Source organism: Phyllobates terribilis, unplaced genomic scaffold, assembly GCF_046119375.1.
Source record: "Phyllobates terribilis strain yellow unplaced genomic scaffold, ASM4611937v1 Scaffold_2__4_contigs__length_985480577, whole genome shotgun sequence".
NCBI lineage: Eukaryota > Metazoa > Chordata > Amphibia > Anura > Dendrobatidae > Phyllobates > Phyllobates terribilis.
The window spans coordinates 923,859,182-923,880,398 of NW_027362762.1; positions in this window are offsets into that span (position 1 = coordinate 923,859,182).

Below are 21,217 nucleotides of genomic sequence, written 5' to 3' on the forward strand. Positions count from 1 at the left end.
TCAGCCCCCAGCTGAATACATAGCCTTTACTAGCTATTAAAATGGGGGACACCCCAAAAAAAATGACGTGGGGTCCCCCCTAATTTAATAGCTAGCAAAGGCTAGGCAGACAGCTGGGGGCTGATATTAATAGCCCAGGAAGGGAGCCATGAATATTGGCCCCCTCCCAGGCTAGAAACACCAGCCGTCAGCCGCCCCAGAAATGGCGCATTCATAGGATGCGCCAATTCTGGCACTTAGCCTCGCTCTTCCACGCTGCCCTGGTGCGGTGGCAGGGGGTAATAGGGTTGGGGTTGATGTCAGCTTATAATGCCAGCTGACATCAAGCCCAGGTTAGTAATGGAGAGGCGTCTATAAGACACCCCCATTACTAACCCCATAGTCAAAGTTAAAAAAAACACAAACACCCAGAATAAAGTCCTTTAATTGAAATAAAGACACAATCCTTTATTGTTCTAAATTAAACCATACTTACTGTCACGCCCATTCCAGCTGAAGCCAACGATCTCCTGCAATAAAAGAAAAATAATAAAGCAACCTCATCCTTACCTTTCCATGGTTACCACGACAGCTTCAGCTCTGCTACATCGAGATGACAGGCTGGACCGCAGCAGAACGCTGCCATCCAGCCTCTCATCCCGCAGACATTGAGAAGCGCAGGCTTGCTTGCGCTGCTCAGCGTCTCTCTGTGACGACATCCAGATGAGCCGAGTTCATGTCCAATGAACTCGGCTCACCTCATGCACGTCACTGACAGCGTGGGAAAATTCTCACGCTGAAGCGGTGAGTGCAGGAGAATTCTCCCACGCTGTCAGTGACGTGCATAAGGTGAGCTCATGTCCAATGAACTCAGCTCACCTCCTGCACTTCACTGACAGCGTGGGAGAATTCTCCTGCACTCAGCGCTTCAGCGTGAGAATTCTCCCACGCTGAAGCGCTGAGTGCAGGAGAATTTTCCCACGCTGTCAGTGACGTGCATAAGGTGAGCTCATGTCCAATGAACTCAGCTCACCTCCTGCACGTCACTGACAGCGTGGGAGAATTCTCCTGCACTCAGCGCTTCAGTGTGAGAATTCTCCCACGCTGAAGCGCTGAGTGCAGGAGAATTTTCCCACGCTGTCAGTGACGTGCATGAGGTGAGCCGAGTTCATTGGACATTAACTCGGCTCATCTGGATGCCCTCACAGAGAGACACTGTGGAGCGCAAGCAAGCCTGCGCTTCTCAGTGTCTGCGGGATGAAAGGCTGGATGGCAGCGTTCTGCTGCGGTCCAGCCTGTCATCTCGATGTAGCAGAGCTGAAGCTGTCATGGGAACCATGGAAAGGTAAGGATGATGTTGCTTTATTATTTTTCTTTTATTTCAGGAGATCGTTGGCTTCAGCTGGAATGGGCGTGATGGTAAGTATGGTTTAATTTAGAACAATAAAGAATTGTGTGTTTATTTCAATTAAAGGACTTTTTTCTGGGTGTTGTGTTTTTTTTTAAATACTTTACTAGAAATTCATGGTGGTCATGTCTAATATTGGCGTGACCCCATGAATTTCGGGCTTAGGGCCAGCTGATAATGCCAAGCTGGCCCTAACCCCTTTATTACCCAGTGAGCCACCGCACCAGGGCCCTGGATGAGTTGGGTACAGCGCCAGAAGATGGCGCTTCTATGAACGCGCCATTTTCCGGGGTGGCTGCGGACTGCAATTTGTAGCGGGGGGGGGGCCCAGAAAGCTTGGGCCTCCCTGCGCTGCAGATTCCAGCCCCCAGCTGCCTAGTTGTACCTGGCTGGACACAAAAATAGGGCGAAGCCCCACGTACTTTTTTTTTAATTATTTCATGAATTTCATGAAATAATTAAGAAAAAAAGGCCTTCCCTATATTGTTGTGTCCGGCCAGGTACAAATAGGCAGCTGGTGGTTGGGGGCAGCCCGTTCCTGCCTGCTGTACCTGGCTGGACACAAATATAGTGCGAAGCCCCACGTCAATTTTTTTTAAATTATTTCATGAATTTCCTGAAATAATTTAAAAAAATTGAAGTGGGGCTTCGCACTATATTTGTGTCCAGCCAGGTACAGCAGGCAGGAACGGGCTGCCCCCATCCACCAGCTGCCTATTTGTACCTGGCCGGACACAACAATATAGGGAAGGCCTTTTTTTCTTAATTATTTCATGAAATTCATGAAATAATTAAAAAAAAAGTACGTGGGGCTTCGCCCTATTTTTGTGTCCAGCCAGGTACAACTAGGCAGCTGGGGGCTGGAATCTGCAGCGCAGGGAGGCCCAAGCTTTCTGGGCCCCCCCCCGCTACAAATTGCAGTCCGCAGCCACCCCGGAAAATGGCGCGTTCATAGAAGCGCCATCTTCTGGCGCTGTACCCAACTCATCCAGGGCCCTGGTGCGGTGGCTCACTGGGTAATAAAGGGGTTAGGGCCAGCTTGGTATTATCAGCTGGCCCCAAGCCCAAAATTCATGGGGTCACGCCAGTATTAGACATGACCGCCATGAATTTCTAGTAAAGTATTTAAAAAAAACACAACACCCAGAATAAAGTCCTTTAATTGAAATAAAGACACAATTCTTTATTGTTCTAAATTAAACCATACTTACCATCACACCCATTCCAGCTGAAGCCAACGATCTCCTGCAATAAAAGAAAAATAATAAACCAACCTCATCCTTACCTTTCCATGGTTCCCACGACAGCTTCAGCTCTGCTACATCGAGATGACTGGCTGGACCGCAGCAGAACGCTGCCATCCAGTCTGTCATCCCGCAGACACTGAGAAGCGCAGGCTTGCTTGCGCTGCTCAGCGTCTCTCTGTGACGATATCCAGATGAGCCGAGTTCATGTCCAATGAACTCGGCTCACCTCATGCACGTCACTGACAGCGTGGGAAAATTCTCACGCTGAAGTGCTGAGTGCAGGAGAATTCTCCCACGCTGTCAGTGATGTGCATGAGGTGAGCTCATGTCCAATGAACTCAGCTCACCTCCTGCACGTCACTGACAGCGTGGGAAAATTCTCCTGCAATCAGCGCTTCAGCGTGAGAATTTTCCCACGCTGTCAGTGACGTGCATGAGGTGAGCCGAGTTCATTGGACATGAACTCGGCTCATCTGGATATCGTCACAGAGAGACGCTGAGCAGCGCAAGCAAGCCTGCGCTTCTCAGTGTCTGCGGGATGACAGGCTGGATGGCGGCGTTCTGCTGCGGTCCAGCCTGTCATCTCGATGTAGCAGAGCTGAAGCTGTCGTGGGAACCATGGAAAGGTAAGGATGAGGTTGCTTTATTATTTTTCTTTTATTGCAGGAGATCGTTGGCTTCAGCTGGAATGGGCGTGATGGTAGGTATGGTTTAATTTAGAACAATAAAGGATTGTGTCTTTATTTCAATTAAAGGACTTTATTCTGGGTGTTTGTGTTTTTTTTAACTTTGACTATGGGGTTAGTAATGGGGGTGTCTTATAGACGCCTCTCCATTACTAACCTGGGCTTGATGTCAGCTGGCATTATAAGCTGACATCAACCCCAACCCTATTACCCCCTGCCACCGCACCAGGGCAGCGTGGAAGAGCGAGGCTAAGTGCCAGAATTGGCGCATCCTATGAATGCGCCATTTCTGGGGCGGCTGACGGCTGGTGTTTCTAGCCTGGGAGGGGGCCAATATTCATGGCTCCCTTCCTGGGCTATTAATATCAGCCCTCAGCTGTCTGCCTAGCCTTTGCTAGCTATTAAATTAGGGGGGACCCCACGTCATTTTTTTGGGGGGGTCCCCCATTTTAATAGCTAGTAAAGGCTATGTATTCAGCTGGGGGCTGATATTAGTAGCCTGGGAAGCTCCGTGGGTATTACCCCCTTCCCAGGCTTCAAACATCTGCCCCAGCCGTCTGCTTAACCTCCGCTAGAGCCTAAAATTAAGGGGAACCCCACGCCAATTTTTTTAATAATAAATCCTTTATTTTATTACTAAATGACAAGTACAGTAACCAACACTATCACTGTACTTCATATATATGTGACTGACATGTTTCTATCTATCTAATCTATGTGTGATGCTCTATCTTTCTGTTCTAAATTGTCGGGTACCGCTGCTGAATTGCCGGCCGGCTTTTTTAAAGAGACAGTGCATGAAAACACTATTATTTTTTTAAATAAATCCTTTACACTAAATGACAAGTACAGTAAGCAACACTATCACTGTACTTCATATATATGTGACTGACATGTTTCTATCTATCTAATCTATGTGTGAAGCTCTATTCTTTCTGTTCTAAATTGTCGGGTACAGATGCTGAATTGCCGGCCGGCTTTTTTAAAGAGACGGTGCATGAAAACACTAATATTTTTTTTAATAAATCCTTTACACTAAATGACAAATGCAGTAACCAACACTGTCACTGTGCTTCTTATATGTGTGACTGACATGTTTCTATCTATCTAATCTATGTGTGATGCTCTATTCCTTCTTGTCTAAATTGTCGGGTACCGGTGTATGCCGCTGCTGAATTTGCCGGCCGGCTTTTTTAAACAGAGTGTCTTCTGAGCAGTTTGTCAGCTTTTGGACACCTTTGCAGGTGTTTTCTATGTGTTTCTATGTGTTTTTGTTTGCCTGCCATTGGTTTTAACGGTGTTCGACGGTGTTCTAAGGTGTTCGACGAACAGTTCGACGAACAGTTCCTCGAACATCCCGGTGTTCGACGAACCGAACCGAACCCGAACACTACGGGGTGGCTCAACACTAGCCATGTGCGACAATGCTGCAAACCTGGGTGCGGCACTTCGCCGGGGCAATGTCACACACGTGCCTTGTATGGCTCACGTGTTGAACCTGGTTGTCCAGCAATTTTTAGCCCACTATCCCGGACTAGATGGCCTTTTGCAGAGGGCACGGTCGCTGTGTGCTCACTTCCGCCGTTCGCATCCCGCAGTTCAACGACTTACATCTCTACAGAAGTCGTTGGGCCTGCCTGTTCACCGGCTGAAATGCGATGTGCCGACACGGTGGAATTCAACTCTGCACATGTTGCAGCGACTGTGGCAGCACCGACAAGCCCTGGTGCAATACGTTCTGACGTATAGCCTGGGCCAACGAGATCCAGAGGTGGGGCAGATCACGCTGCAGGAGTGGTCTCAGATCAGGGACCTATGAAGTTGACGCGCCCCCTGGGCCATGGGGTACCCTGAGCCGGGCCGGTAGACGCTGGGGGTTGTAGTCACTGTGGCCGTGACCCAGTCCATGACCCAGGGCGGTCAATCCAAGGGTAATTTGTATATATGGATTTTATAATGTCTGACTACGCCACCTGTGGAGTGCGGCCAAAGGGGCCATCGCTGCGGAACAGTCCTCTGAAGCTGGTGGTTTTGCAGCAACGGTATTATTACTCACCACAGGAAGATTGTAGCTTCAGGGCAGTGTGGGTGGATGATGGTGGTTGTAGTGCAGGGAGTCAGTAATGAACACAGAGTCCGTGTGATGCCGTCTCAAGATATTACTCACAGTTGTTGTAGTCCAGATTACAGGTACCAGAGCAATCTCCCCCGTCGTGCTGTGCATACTCAGTGAGGGGCTCAGTCCACCCCCAGATAGCTCCGGAGTACTTAGCAGGACCCCCTTCTGTGTGTCCTTTCTCTGGCCTTCTCCCTGCACCTCACACCCAGTGACACTTCTATCCGGTATCCTCGGGCCTTGGCGGGTGATGTGTGTTCCGTCCCCTGGGTCCTATGTGGCTACCTTCTTAGTGAGACTGGTGTGGACTTTGGCCTGCAGTACATGAAATGCAGCAGCCTCCGGTTTCTAGTTGAGCCTTGCTGTTTCTCCGCTAGTTGAGGGACCGGTTCCCCTTATCTGGCCTGCCCCTCTACCTCCTGGTAGCAGCGGGAGTACGGGTGGCCTTCTGCACGGCCCGTAGCCGTAGGGTCCCTTCGGTTCCTGGAGCCTTCCAGCTCCCACTCCTCTCTTCTCTCCTTCAGTCCTGGGCCTCCCAGGCTAGGCCCGCCTCCGGAGCAGAGCTCATGCCTAGTCTCTGCTCCTGTCACTTTTCCTCCTCTGTCTGGCTTGCTCTTTCTAAGATGGCTTCCTATTTATACTCTCCTTGTCATGTGCTCCCCTAAGCTGCTCCCCTAAGCACCCACTACATAGGACCCTCAAACCAGCTAGGGACCTGGGACTGTGCTCTCCCTTAGGAGCAATCTCGCCCTACCCCCACTGCGGGTATGTGTTGGATGCAGGAGTCAGGGTCCCGAGCCATACGCCTTCCTTACCTGAGGGTGAGATACCACACCTCTGGGTGAGATGCAGTAACTCTGTGGCGACTGAACCCTCAGGGGCGCCACACACCCTTCTGCACAGTTTTGAAATGGCGACGAAGATGTTTAGTGCTGACGACGATGCCATTATCAGCATGACTATTCCGGTGATTTACATGCTGGAGCACACATTAAACAGAATTCAGAGTCAGGTGGTGGGACAAGAGGAGGTGGAGGAAGTAGAGGAGGAGTCGTATGCGGAAGGGATAACATCTCCAAGGTCCAGACGGTTGACAGCACCAAGGCGGCAGGCATGGGAGGGTGGGGGTGAGGGATTAACCAGGGCGCATGGTAGCAGCCAAACTGTTGAGGAAGGTGCAGGAGCCGAGGAAGAAGTGGAGGACGAACTGGCGATGGGCATGGAAGACTCATCAGATGAGGGAGACCTTGATCACATTTCAGTTGTGCGAGGTTGGAGGGAGAGGGCAGAGGAAGGAAGCATGATTCTTACCTCGCTACCAACACAACAAGGACTTGGTACTTCTGGATGCGCAAGACACATGAGTGCCATCTTGCTGCACTACCTGCAACATGACCCCCGGATTGTCAGAATTCGAAGTAATCCCGACTACTGGGTTGCCACACTCTTAGATCCCCGGTACAAAAGTATATTTGCCGAAATAATTCCTGCCATAAAAAGGTATTGACGAATGCAGGAGTATCTGCAGACGCTGTTGCAGAATCTTACATGTGCTTTTCCACAAAACACCAGTGGTGCACGTAGTGAATCTCACAGTTCTAACTTGCCAACGGTGGGACTGTCGAGTCTTCATCACTCAAACCGTAACAGTAACACAGTATCTGCTGGTAACAGCAATTTTGTGGAATCGTTTCACCACTTTTTTAGACCATCCTTTGCAAGGCCACAGGAGACAAGAAGTCTGACACATAGTCAATGCCTAGAGAGGATGGTACAGGAGAATCTCCAAGTGAACATCGAAGCCATGACTGTGTCACTGGACCCTTGCTCATTTCGGTATTCCAATCTGGAATAATCGCCGGAGCTCGCCACTCACGCCTTGGAGATCTTGTCATGCCATGCAGCCAGCGTTCTCTCTGAACGTGTGTTCAGCGCTGCTGGTGGTGTGCAGACAGATAAGCGCACGCGGCTGTCCACTGAGAATGTAGACAGACTCACGTTCATAAAGATGAACAAATCATGGATTTGCAAGGACATTTCTACCCCTGTGTCATACTTGGGAGACTAAAAGCTTGGGGATTTGGTAAAATCACCGCACCAACCGTTTTAAGCAACAGTGGGGCAATTGATGCCACTTAACCCTAGAACGCATGACCATAAAAATCTACACTTTCACATACCTGGGGCCCTTTAGGCCCGTGTGCAAATAACATGGAATAACTCAAACTCAAATGACAAACAACTATATACATGAAGAATACCTAGAGTTTCAAAATTCTAACTAAAGTAATCTTGCAAATAATAGAAAACAATTAACTGGGCGGGCCTGCAAGGCCACAGGTATGCGTTCTAGGGTTAAGTGGTGTCTGTGCCACAATTTTGGGAGTCCCCTTGCTGTGTCTTACGTGACGTTGGCATCGTCAATTCCAGGTGGGTTGGGTCGCACCCCCCCCCCTTTTAACTGTAAGAAACTACATACACTATGGCTTGGGGTAACACAGATGGTTGAGTCTGAAGAGCTGTTTACTCAGAGGTCTGCTTCAAATCTTCAGTGTCTGCTAGTCAGCGTAGAATTTTTAACTGCATCTAGCCTAGGCAATACTTTGGGCGTAGTAGCCCAGCTGCGAAGCAAGCTGCACCGCCTGTGTATCTAATAAGAATTTTTAAATGAATCTAGCCTAGGCAGACTGTGGGGAACCCCAACCAAACCCAGACGCTCAGCCCCCCTACCGCCCCCCTTTCATGGACAATACAATAATGTAACTCTTACAACTGGATGGGTGAGGATCGGTCACAGCTTTATTAACTCTTTATACTCATTCCATTAGAAAGGCATTTTATTTCTAAAATAATTCAGCTTGTTGCAGCATGCCCTGGGTCCCCACTCCGGCAAGTTGGCCAACAAGTGTAACTCTCCAACATGTCCTTTCTATTTCCAGGCCACGGAGGATCCAGCGTACTCGTATGCAGGACTCTGACCCCCACCCATCACTCTTAACGCTTGTTCCACTCCGTCCTGGAGTCCTGACAGTAATATGTCCAGTCCAATATCTATTAAGTGAACACCGTCGGGCTGTATGAGGCCTGCTTTATCTCCTTCCAGTTGTCGGTGTCGTATCACTACACCGCCTCTGTCTCTTCTAAATTTTGCCATCCGAATATTTATTACCCGCCTTGTCCATTCGATGGCCGTGATGTCTCGGGCACCTTGCCATACCGCTATCGGCACAATCTCTGACCATACTATAACTAATTTTGTGAAAAATTCTCTGAAGCGCTCAGTGTCTAGTTTCATTATTGCCATTAGTTATGCGCTCTTGTGATGACCTAGGTTGTTTCCCCCGGCCTGTATAACTAAGATGACCTGACCTCTTGCCTCTCTCCCTACCTTGATTACCTCCATTAGTACCTGTGGCCATGGCAGGCCACTAATACCTCTCCAGTTGAAATATGTGTTATGAAACTCTAATTTCCTCCCGCCTGGGCGGACTTTCGCCCTTTTTTGTGTCCAATATATATACGAGTGGCCTATCACTCACACTGTTGGCTTAGCGTCACCTGTAAAAGAAACAAACCACGTTAGGATAACAAGTCCGGTCTTATGTATCTCGCCAAACACGTGGATCGCCATCTCCCTATCCTCTGAACTTCCGTTTCTGACAGTCCTGCTCTTGCTGCTTCCGTGGCCGCACCTATGCGGAATGAGTGTGTCCCGTAATCTTTGGGGTGGTTCCCTGCCGATGTTATGCATTTATTAAATATAGCTTGGAACAGGTATCTTGATAATGGCGTTCCATCAATGTGTGATAGGAAGAAATTACTTTGTGATCTGATGGTTAGATATGTTTTTACTATTGTTACCCGACTCAGTGTACCGTTTGTGGGTTGTAGAAGTACCCAAGTACCCCTGCCCGCTGGAACCGTTTTCGATTGGTGTATGCGTAGACGTATTGCATTATTGGCTATGACTACGTCCTGGTGTAATAAGCCTCCACTGGTGGTAATTTTGGATTGAGGGACTAATTCGCTTATACATAGCGCCCCGAAGAAGGCGATCACAAATGCAGTAGACATTAGTGTTGCTTCAAATTGTGAGTGTCATGTTAATGGTGTTAGGCATATGATGTGAGAAATCAGTTTTAGTGACACGGGACGGGACGTCTACATTCCTGACTTGGCTGACCCCTTTTCCACCCTTTTATGGATTGTCTGATGATGAATCTTTGTCACATCTCCCCAATTCAATAGTTGGAAGTGAAATGCTACTCCGGTCAGACACCGCTGCGCTGACGCTCCTGATTTGCCCCTCATCATTAGCTGGTGGAGAAATTCTATGGTGACTTGTGATCTGGCTTGTTCACATTGGTCAACCCGTCTGCCTGCTACTAGTCGTGTCCACTCTTCCCATGCCGTACCGTATGCTTGCCACGTTGACGGGGCAACTGACGCTCTGATTAATGGCATCAACTATTTGCCACTAGATCCCATAGGGAGGGTGGGCAACTGTTGCCCGATGGGTGGGCGTTGTGGAAGAGCTCTTTGAAAATCTGCCAATTGAATTGTTATAAAGCGTTATCAGCAGCTTTATACCCCTCAGCATAGTGGCTAGCGCGGACCCATACATTGTGTTTTAGGCACAGGAATGCTAGCCTGCGTAGTAGGCCTAGCACTGGGAGAGACGATGATGCCATCTTATTAATTCAGTGCGCTAGGCTGGTGTTTTGTGTTATGAAGCGTATATTTTTGTTAGCCAGGCGCGCGCCCCATATTTCTATTGCTACCACTATTGGGAAAAATTATTTTCAGGGCTAGATGCAGCTAAAAATTATTATTAATTTCAAAGCTGGTGGAGCTTGGTATAGATGGCCTAATACAATGAGTCCCACACACTGCTAGAAGCCCAAATATTTTTTCAGAGCTAGATGCAGAAAAAAATTATATTCAATTTGCAACATGATGGAGGTCAGTATAGATGGACTAATAGACCAAGTCCCACACACTGCTAGAAGCCCAAATACTTTTTCAGAGCTAGATGCAGATAAAAATTATTTTTAATTTGCAACCTGATGGAGATCAGTATAGATGGACTAATAGACCAAGTCCCACACACTACTAGAAGCCCAAATATTTTTTCATAGCTAGATGCAGATAAAAATTATTTTTAATTTGCAACCTGATGGAGGTCAGTGTAGATGGACTAATAGACCAAGTCCCACACACTGCTAGAAGCCCAAATATTTTTTCAGAAGTAGATGCAGAAAAAAATTATATTCAATTTGCAACCTGATGGAGGTCAGTATAGATGGACTAATAGAACAAGTCCCACACACTGCTAGAAGCCCAAATTTTTTTTCTGAGGTAGATGCAGAAAAAAATGATATTCAGTTTGCAACCTGATGGAGGTCAGTATAGATGGACTAATAGAACAAGTCCCACACACAGCTAGAAGCCCAAATATTTTTTCAGAGCTAGATGCAGATAAAAAAATTTTTAATTTGCAACCTGATGGAGATCAGTATAGATGGACTAATAGACCAAGTCCCACACACTGCTAGAAGCCCAAACATTTTTTCAGAAGTAGATGCAGAAAAAAATGATATTCAATTTGCAACCTGATGCAGGTCAGTATAGATGGACTAATAGAACAAGTCCCACACACTGCTAGAAGGCCAAATATTTTTTCAGAGCTAGATGCAGATATAAATTATTTTTAATTTGCAGCCTGATGGAGGTCAGTATAGATGGACTAATAGAGAAAGTCCCACACACTGCTAGAAGGCCAAATATTTTTTCAGAGCTAGATGCAGACAAAAAATTATTTTGAATTTGCAACGTGATGGAGGTCAGTATATATGGATTAATAGAACAAGTCCCACACACTGCTAGAAGGCCAAATATTTTTTCAGAGCTAGATGCAGAAAAAAATTATATTCAGTTTGCAACCTGATGGAGGTCAGTATAGATAGACTAATAGAACAAGTCCCACACACTGCTAGAAATCCAAATATTTTTTCAGAGCTAGATGCAGAAAAAAATTATATTCAATTTGCAACCTGATGGAGGTCAGTATAGATGGACTAATAGAATGATGCTATGCCCAAAAGATTTTACTTCACTAGGTGCAGTAAAAAAATTGGTATTCTATACACAGGTGGTATGTCTTGCAACACAGATAGGCTACTCCACTGACTAACACACTCTGCAATAGGCCAAAAAGGATTAGCTTTGCTAGATTCAGCCAAATGCTGTGAAAAAAACTTGCACAGCACTGGCACAGACCTGCCTGGCAAAACTGATAGGAACTGATGTAACCTAGTCCTGAAAAGGACTGCAATTACAATTAGTCTTTACTCCCACAATCTATCTATTTAAGAGCACAGACCTGCCTGATAAAAGTCGTAGGAAATGCTGTAACCTAGTCCTTAAAAGGACTGCAATCACAACTATTCCCTACTCCCAAGCTATCTGTAGATTTGTGCGAAAATTGGCTTGAAATTAACAAGGTATAGCGCACACAGCAACAGCGGTGCCGTCTAACACGCAGCTGCAGCAGTGAGAAAATGGTGGCGACAGGGAAAATGGCTGGGTCTTATAGGGCAAGGACATGTGACATACACTGCCAATGACACATGCCCTTGTTTGTGTGAAAAAAAGCACTTCCCTCCGTGTGTGCGCTGCTGATAGGCTGACAGATTGCACCTCACCACTGTAAATGCGGGAAAGAGAAAAAAAAATGGAGATCTTCATTATTCCTGCAGAGATCCATCCCCTGCCCCTCCCCCCACCCCGCTGTACACTCAAACTGCGTATTAACATTAATTTTCATCATTACTGAGGAAAAATCCAGTTATGATTTTGGTGCACGAACAGTTATCGAACATAACCTCGAACAGCCGAATTTTTCTCAAATCGTTCGTGTTCGCCGAGCGGCTCGAACACCGCCCAAAACAGCTCGAATTTGAGATTGGCGAACAGTTCGAGTAGAACAACGCTCATCTCTAGTTAAGAGGAGACTTTGTGCAGCAGGCCTTCATGGTAAAATAGCTGCGAGGAAACCACTGCTAAGGACAGGCAACAAGCAGAAGAGACTTGTTTGGGCTAAAGAACACAAGGAATGGACATTAGACCAGTGGAAATCTGTGCTTTGGTCTGATGAGTCCAAATTTGAGATCTTTGGTTCTAACCACCGTGTCTTTGTGCGACGCAGAAAAGGTGAACGGATGGACTCTACATGCCTGGTTCACACCGTGAAGCATGGAGGAAGAGGTGTGATGGTGTGGGGGTGCTTTGCTGGTGACACTGTTGGGGATTTATTCAAAATTGAAGGCATACTGAACCAGCATGTCTACCACAGCATCTTGCAGCGGCATGCTATTCCATCCGGTTTGCATTTAGTTGGACCATCATTTATTTTTCAACAGGACAATGACCCCAAACACACCTCCAGGCTGTGTAAGGGCTATTTGACCAAGAGGGAGAGTCATGGGGTGCTACGCCAGATGACCTGGCCTCCACAGTCACCAGACCTGAACCCAATCGAGATGGTTTGGGATGAGCTGGACCGCAGAGTGAAGGCAAAAGGGCCAACAAGTGCTAAGCATCTCTGGGAACTCCTTCAAGATTGTTGGAAGACCATTTCTGGTGACTACCTCTTGAAGTACATCAAGAGAATGCCAAGAGTGTGCAAAGCAGTCATCAAAGCAAAAGGTGGCTACTTTGAAGAACCTAGAATATAAGACATATTTTCAGTTGTTTCACACTTCTTTGTTAAGTATATAATTCCACATGTGTTAATTCATAGTTTTGATGCCTTCAGTGTGAATATACAATTTTCATAGTCATGAAAATACAGAAAAATCTTTAAATGAGAAGGTGTGTCCAAACTTTTGGTCTGTACTGTACAAATGTGACATTATCCTCAATCACAAACATATATAACAATGAACTGGGTAGATTGGGCAATGAAAAAGATGCTGCCTTTGTCTGTACATAGTGATCCAAGTATATTGTGCCAAGTACTGCCCATATAAGAGGGTAGTGGCCCACCAGAGGATTCCCCTGTTCTCCTGTGGGCCAGTCCAAGCCTGGCTACTACTGTACATGTATTTTCAGCAAAGTTTCCCAAAATTATTCATACTGATGACCAAAGTTTTCATCTAGGCTAGTGATGTCACTAGTAATTGTACACGCCCTGGAAGGTGCTCAGATGATGAACCACTGGTCTTTAATCTGTCTTATTTTTATGGCTATTCAGTCAGCTCTCGGTAAAGACAAATCAAGGAGATACTGAGTACAACGTTCAGTAATTTACTAAAATTTGGGCATATATCCAAATAGCTGATCTCAGAGAGAAACCATTTTTTAATGATATTACTTCTAGATTTTCTCCCCAGAGACTTGTTTCATATGCCGTTCTGTGACAAGCGCTCCTTAACAAAGTACTTCAGATTTTTGGTGATATTTCATGCAATCTTGGCTGTCATTTATGAAATAATAATTGCTTTTGCCATTATTAATATCATTCTATTCCTCTGGAAAACTGAGATAATTACATCCAGATATAAAATGATACTTTATTGGATCCTCGGAGGCATCTTGGTAGCGTGATCTGAAGTGCTGAGTCAAGTGTAATCCAGACCATTCAGTTTTTTTTTTCTTTTTGCACAGACTGCACTTTTAATGACAGGGATAAATAATTCCGTTTTTCTCTAAAGCATATTAAAAATATCACAAGATATTAAAAGTCAGCCGAAAATCGATTTACAGCATATCATCATCACCCAGCCGCAGACTTCACTGCACTTCTTATTTATATCACCTTCCAGCCTTATGCACTTCAGCTATCATATAACTTACTAAAAGAAGAGTACGCAACAGCCATTTATCTAGATAACATTTGCTATTTTGTATTCATGACTCCGGGGATGTAGAAGCAGTTGTCCATTGAGAATTGAAACTTTTACTCTTTTCCTTAAAAGATGAATTCGCCTAAATATGCTCACTCCAATTCTTGTGCATTTTATGCTGATGTAAAGGCATCTATCAATAGAATTGGCGATGACCAGGACATTTTGGATTCGAATTCTCCAGCTTTGCCAAATTTCACCAAGGATAAATTTGTTGCAAATTGAATGTTCCTTATTATGCTGTAGAATGTAAAAAATAAAAAAACTAATACTCAACTCATTGCTCTCCAATCCAGCTGCTCCACTGCTCGCTGCCAGTTGTTTGGTCTTCTTCTTTCTGGCATTGAGCACCGCATCTCAGTCTTCTTCACTATAAGCCACCATTCCGGTCAGGTAACTGCATGTTGTAAAGTTGCGGCACACCCCATCACTTATAGTGTTATGGCTGGATATGTGGCGTGCAACGTTGGAAAGAAGAGGACCACAGTGGGGCAGTGGTAGAGGTGAACAGTGGGAGAAGTATTAGCTTATTTTTTAACATCTACTAGCCCTAAATGGTTACCAAATTGGTGGCTGGGCATTTTTTTTCAGTGCGTATCGAATTCATGTAAACAGTGAATTTCAGGAGATTGGACTTATACTCAGTCCTCCGTTGATCGATCTGCTTTTCAATAACTAGGACAGAATATTTCCAACTAAGGTTTCTATACCATTGTAAGTATAAACTTAGGGTGAATCTGAATACACTAAATAGTTGAAGATTGAATAGATTTTCAGGATCCTGTTCAAGCGGACAGATATGTAATCCCTGGCCACTGGACAGGAGCCCTGCATGGGGGACTTTGGTTTGACATTATAATGTACATGGAGACTGTGGGGGACATGCTGTACATAGATGACTTTGGAGGATGTCATACTGTATGGAATGCAGTGGGGACCAATATACTGTGTGGGGCTGTGGGGGACTTCGTATTGTATAGGGTGCCATGGGGTCCCTTATAATTTTGTATAGTGCGCTGTGAGAGACATCACTTTATATGGAGGACTGAAGTAGGCATTACACTGCATGGGGGGCTGTGGTTGGACAAAATACTGTATAATGGGGTCTGTGGAATATATTGTGTATATAGTTTTCTGTGGCAGCCAGCTTACTGTATGGGGGCTGTGAGGTGCATCATACTGTATGGGGCATTAAGGACCATCAGACTATATGGGGGAGTATGGAGGTCATTATACTATATAGTGGGCTGTGGAGGCCATCATACTGTATAGGGGATTTGAGAGTCTTCATACTTTATTGGGGCTATGGGCATGGTTATACTGTATGGGGCACTGTGGGGGACTTCATACTGTATATAGAGTTATGGGAGGTCATTATACTTTTTATAGGGTCTGTGGGAGACATCCTACTATATGAAGGTCTGTCTTGAACATCATAATGTTTATGTGGTGTTGTGGGGGGACATCATACTGTATAGGTGGCTGTAGTGACCATACTCTATGGGGGCGGTGGTGACTATCATACAGTGGGGGGGCAGTGTGGGGAAGTGAAACAGTTTGGCGAGGATATCATAGTGGGCAGTATAAAGGCATAATTTAAAGAGGAGGCACAGCATGGTTAAGGAGAGGTGGCAGCATGAAATGGAAGCACAGTATGGGGAGGATTTAACATGGTGGTAAGACAGTGTGGAGATATAGAAATCATAAGTGAAGAAAGATAGCCAAGGATAGGTCATGGTTCATAAGAGCAAACAGTGTGGCGGTTATACTTCATAAGGTTGGATGCTGTGACAGTTGTAGCTGATAAGGGAAGATGGTATGGCAGATATTGCTCATCAGGGCAGACAATGTGGCAGTTGTAGCTTATAAAGGTGAACATATAACATAAGAGGCTCATTTAGGGCACAGTATGGACAGATATTTTTAATGCAGAGGGAATTATAATAACACTATTTTTTAATTGCACTGTTTCAGGATATGCTGCAGAAGACTGGAGAAGACAGACATTTGCAGAGATGAACTATGACTATGAAAAGTCATCATGGTATTTGGGCCACATGGGGTTGAAAGGGATGAGAATTACTGCAATCAGAAAACACCTATCCTGTAAGGTACTTGGATGTAAATGTTTATTTGTGATACTGCCTGATTCTAATCACCACGGTGGTTCTTGTATGGTCAATAGTTTGATGATGGCTAATAATGAAACAACTCCCAGCTTCTCCTTACCAGTGATAAGGACATGTTGGGAGTTCTAAGTTGCAATACAAATACTTGGCTGACCATACTTTGCAATTGGTTATTGTACTAATGTTTGTTCTTGTAGTCAAGTACTGATGCTGGTTATGGTGTTGTATACTTGCACTGATGGTGGTCCTGGTGATGTATTTATATTGTGATGATCGTTCTGATGACGTATTGATGTAGTGATGAAGTTTTTGGTGATGAATCTAGTAATTACTAATGGTAGTTCTTGTGCAAAATTCATATACTGATAATGGTTTTTGTGTAGTATTCATGTACTGTTGTTGGTTATGGTGATATGGACACAATCAAAAAAAATGATTGAAAACTCTGTGTGCACATAGCTTTAAAGTGAAGTGCACTTCCCTGTAACTGCTTTTTCTTTATTTTTTTACAATATCCTTTTCTGCCAACGCTTTGTTTGAGAATCCTAGTGCATGCTGGAATACTCAAACAAAGCACCATCAAGGGACAGAAACTGTGGCCACTGCTGCAGCCTCTTCCCACTCTCTAAAACAAAGTGTCATCAGTGACTCACATTTCAGGAGCTGGGCTAGTTCCTGTATGCTGTTGTGCACTGTGTGTGGTGCACACTGACAGTGCGCTCTGTTGTTGGCTCAGATCAGCAGTTACAAGCCAGCAACAGAGCATTGTCAGACTACCTGGTTTGCTGAGACCAGCACCTGTCAATTAAGAAATTTAGGAAAAAACTTCTTTGTATGTATGACCATTAGTGATGAGTAAGCACTAAATTGCTCTGGTACTCGTTGATCGGGTCGAGCAAATTGGAATACTCGGGTGCTCGACCTGAGCAACGAGCCAAGCAAGTCTATGGGAAACTCGAGCATTTTTCAGACGGCTCCCCCCGGCGGTCTGCAGAGGGCCTAAAAATTGCCCAAATCGACGGAACAGTGCTCAAATGACATGGGGACATTTCTGACTCCCAGGTCACTTCTGTCAACAGCGCTGTCAGAGGTATTACCCCACTTTTACGGACTCATAATAAAACATACCAAAATGAAACCAAAATGGATTTTCCTGGGAAATATGTTGAGGAACATCCTTTCCATGACATGTACAATGTATATAAAGCAAAATAAATAACCAAAACCAAAAATACTCCTCCACACATAGGGCTATGTTCACACGTAGCGTTTTTGATGCATTTTTGCACTTTTGCATTGCTTTCAACCAAGACAAATGCATTCACCAGGAAATGTCATTTTAACATTTTATAACCTTATCTGGCCATGTGGTGTGTGACACATCATCAGACACATGCATACAGTGCTGAAAAGTCATGGGAACAGCAGGGGGAAGTCCTCTGGAAGCATCTCTGACTCCCAGGTCACTGCCTAAAAGTGAGCCCATCATAAGTGATCCTTGGCACATGCGAAGATGCCTCCCGCCATGAACTTGTCGTTGCAGACTTGCAACCATCACCGTCCATGTCCTTATCCCACTGCAGCGTTCAGTTGTCCCTACCCCATTCCTTGGAATGCAAGAGCAAGTATGCAGGCAGCCAGCCTCCCACCCACCCACAGGCTGCAATACTATACTGCCAAATTTTTGACAGCTGCTTGCACTTGAAATGTGGCCTTTTAGGCTCGTGGAGGCGGAAGCTTTTCATAACCTCATGCCAGCGGCAGCCGGGTGTCCATACTCGGTCTCCAGCTGCCACTATATTTCCCGGTATCGCCTCCGCCTTCCACAAGCACAGGTCCCACAACATTACCCGTGCCCTCCCCAGTGCACTTACTGGGAAGGACCGCCTAACCACAAACACGTGGACAGGTATGTGAATGTGGCCAGGGACGGTACGGAGCCAGTACACAACTTTTTTGCTGAGACTTGTATTTAGCTCGGTGAAAGGACTGGCATAGAGGGAAACCCTATCTACCCTGCATGTCATTTCTCACAGGAAGTCCTGTAATGCAGCTTGTTGCAGAAGCAATGGCAGCCCGTCCAACATCAACTCGCCCTTGTCAGTGGTGCTTTGACACACACACACACATCTTTCTTTGCACATTTAATTTCTTGAATACAGAGTTGGACAATGGCCTGATCTGTAATGCGGTTTGAGAAATAACATGCATAAGCATGGCCGATTCACATTAAAAAAGCAGCCATAGAATGTCTGGGAACCTTCCCCCACACTTTTCTTAGCCAGGGCTGCTTTTCGGCAGGGTTGGACGGGCCCACCAGAGAACCGGAGACTCCTCCGGCGGGCCCTGGCTTCTCCTTCAGTAGAGTTCATAGTGCCGACGTGAGGCCATGATGATGATAGAGGCCACCATCTGCTTAGTTTTCTGTTACTTGGAATGCAAGTGCAAGTATGCAGCCAGTCAACCACCCACCCACAGTCCGCAAAACTAAACGGTCAGATTTCTGGGCAGCTTTTTGCACTTGAAATAAGGACTTTTAAGCTCGTGGAGACGGAAGCTTTTCACAACCTCATGCTGGCGGCGGCCAGGTGTCCATACTCGGTCGCCAGCCGCCACTATATTTCCCGGTATCGCCTCCGCCTTCCACAAGCATGGGTCCCACAACATTACCCATGCCCTCCCCAGTGCACTTACTGGGAAGGACCGCCTAACCACAATCATGTGGAGAGGTTAATGTGGCCAGGGACAGTACGGAGCCAGTCCACAACTTTTTTTGCTGACAGTTGTATTTAGCTCGGTGAATGGACTGGCCTAGAGGGAATCCCTATCTACCCTTCATGTCATTTCTCACAGGAAGTCCTGAAAATCTGCTTGCACTTGAAATGTGGCCTTTTAGGCTCATGGAGGCAGAAGCTTTCCACAACCACATGCCTCGTGTCCATACTCAGTCCCCAGCCGTCACTATTTCTCCTGGTGTTGTCTCCGTCTTCTACAAGCGCGGGTCCCTGAACATTACTGCTGGTACTTTTCTGTGGGAATTTGCTTGCCTCCTACCAGCCTGGAATATTTCCAGCAAACTATGGTACGACGCCATGTTATTAGCACTGCCCCCAGTACCAGTAGCGAAGCCATCCCCAATTTCCTTCTCAGGAATTTTATTTGGTAGACTGAGTGGCTGCCGAAATGCATTTCCTCACAAAGGAGCTGAAGATAGAGTGGCAGTAGGTGCAAGTTTCTCCAGCCTGTTAGATATTAGAGGGTGAACGGCAGCACATTGGTTCAGTGGTTAGCACTGAAGACTTGCAGCGCTGGGATCCTGGGTTCAAATACCAGCAAGGACAACATCTGCAAGGACTTTTCATGTTCTCCCCGTGTTTGCGTGTGTTTCCTCCTCAGTAAAAAAGCAGCCATAGAGTGTCCGGGAACCTTTCCACACACTTTTCTTAGCCAAGACTGCTTCTTGGCAAGGTTGGACGGTCCCACCAGAGAATCCTCTGGTGTGCCTTGGCTTCTACCTCAGGATAGTTCATGATAGTGCTAACTTTGCAGCTGCTATAGGGCTCTTGAGCGGGGGAGAAAGGTTAGCCCTCAGAATAAAATCCTTTGGTGGGCACAATGTTTTTCAATCTGAAACAGCTTCTCAGTGGGAGTTGTATTTCACCACAGCCATATTCTTTAGCTCGGTGAAAGGACTGGCATAGAGGGAAACCGTATCTACCCCAGCTGTCATTTCTCCGTCACCAGGTTCTGCCCATTGTCACACACCACAATGCCTGGCTGTATGCTCAGCGGTGAGAGCCACAGATCAGGCTACTGTGTTACAGCTTTCAACAATTCTGCAGCGCTGGGCGGTTTGTCAATTAAGCATGAAATTTTTAGCACAGCCTGTTGCCGCTTGGCCAAGGCAGAGCAGCAGTGCTGTCAGCATGTGACTGATGTGGTCATTTCGGAGATGGAGGAGGAGGTGCATGAGCTGAACGATGTGATTACATTGTGGTAAAATTGGTGACGCTGTTTTTTATACTAAAGAAAGATAATATTGTTTTGTTTTTTTTTACGTTTTTTTTTAAGACAAATACATTCATCAGGAAATGTCATTTTAACATTTTACAACCTTATCTGGCAATGTGGTGTGTGACACATCATCAGACACATCCTGTTTTATTTATGATGGAGGGACTCTGAAAGTCATAAAGCCTATTTTTATAGGGACATCAGACGGCCCTTACTATTCTTAAAATGCCAGCAGTGGGCCCTAGCAGTTGTTAGAGAGCCATCAGACGGCTTTGCTTTCTTCTCCCATTATTAACAAGTGGATTTCCTATACTGTTATTGCGTATCCAGTGACTGCAAGGGCTGCCAAATATTTGGACGCAACCCAATACCCCTTTGAAGAGACATAGAGGAGGGTCTCAGTAAAAAACAATGTTCCCATTACAAAGGAGCGGGTCTCCTATAGTGGTAATGCCCATGCTGTGACTGCAAGGGCTGCCAAAATTTGGGAAAAACCCCACTAAGAATTTAAAGACACATAGAGCAGGGCCACATTAACAAGGTACGACATGTTCCCATTAGAAAGGAGAGGGTCTGCTATACAGTTATAGGTTTTGCAGTGAGTCCAACTGCTAACCAATTTTAGGAAAAACCCCACTAAGAATTTAAAGACACACGGAGCAGGGCCACAATAACAAGTAGGACATGTTCCCATTAGAAAGGAGAGAGTCTGCTATAGAGTTATATGGTATG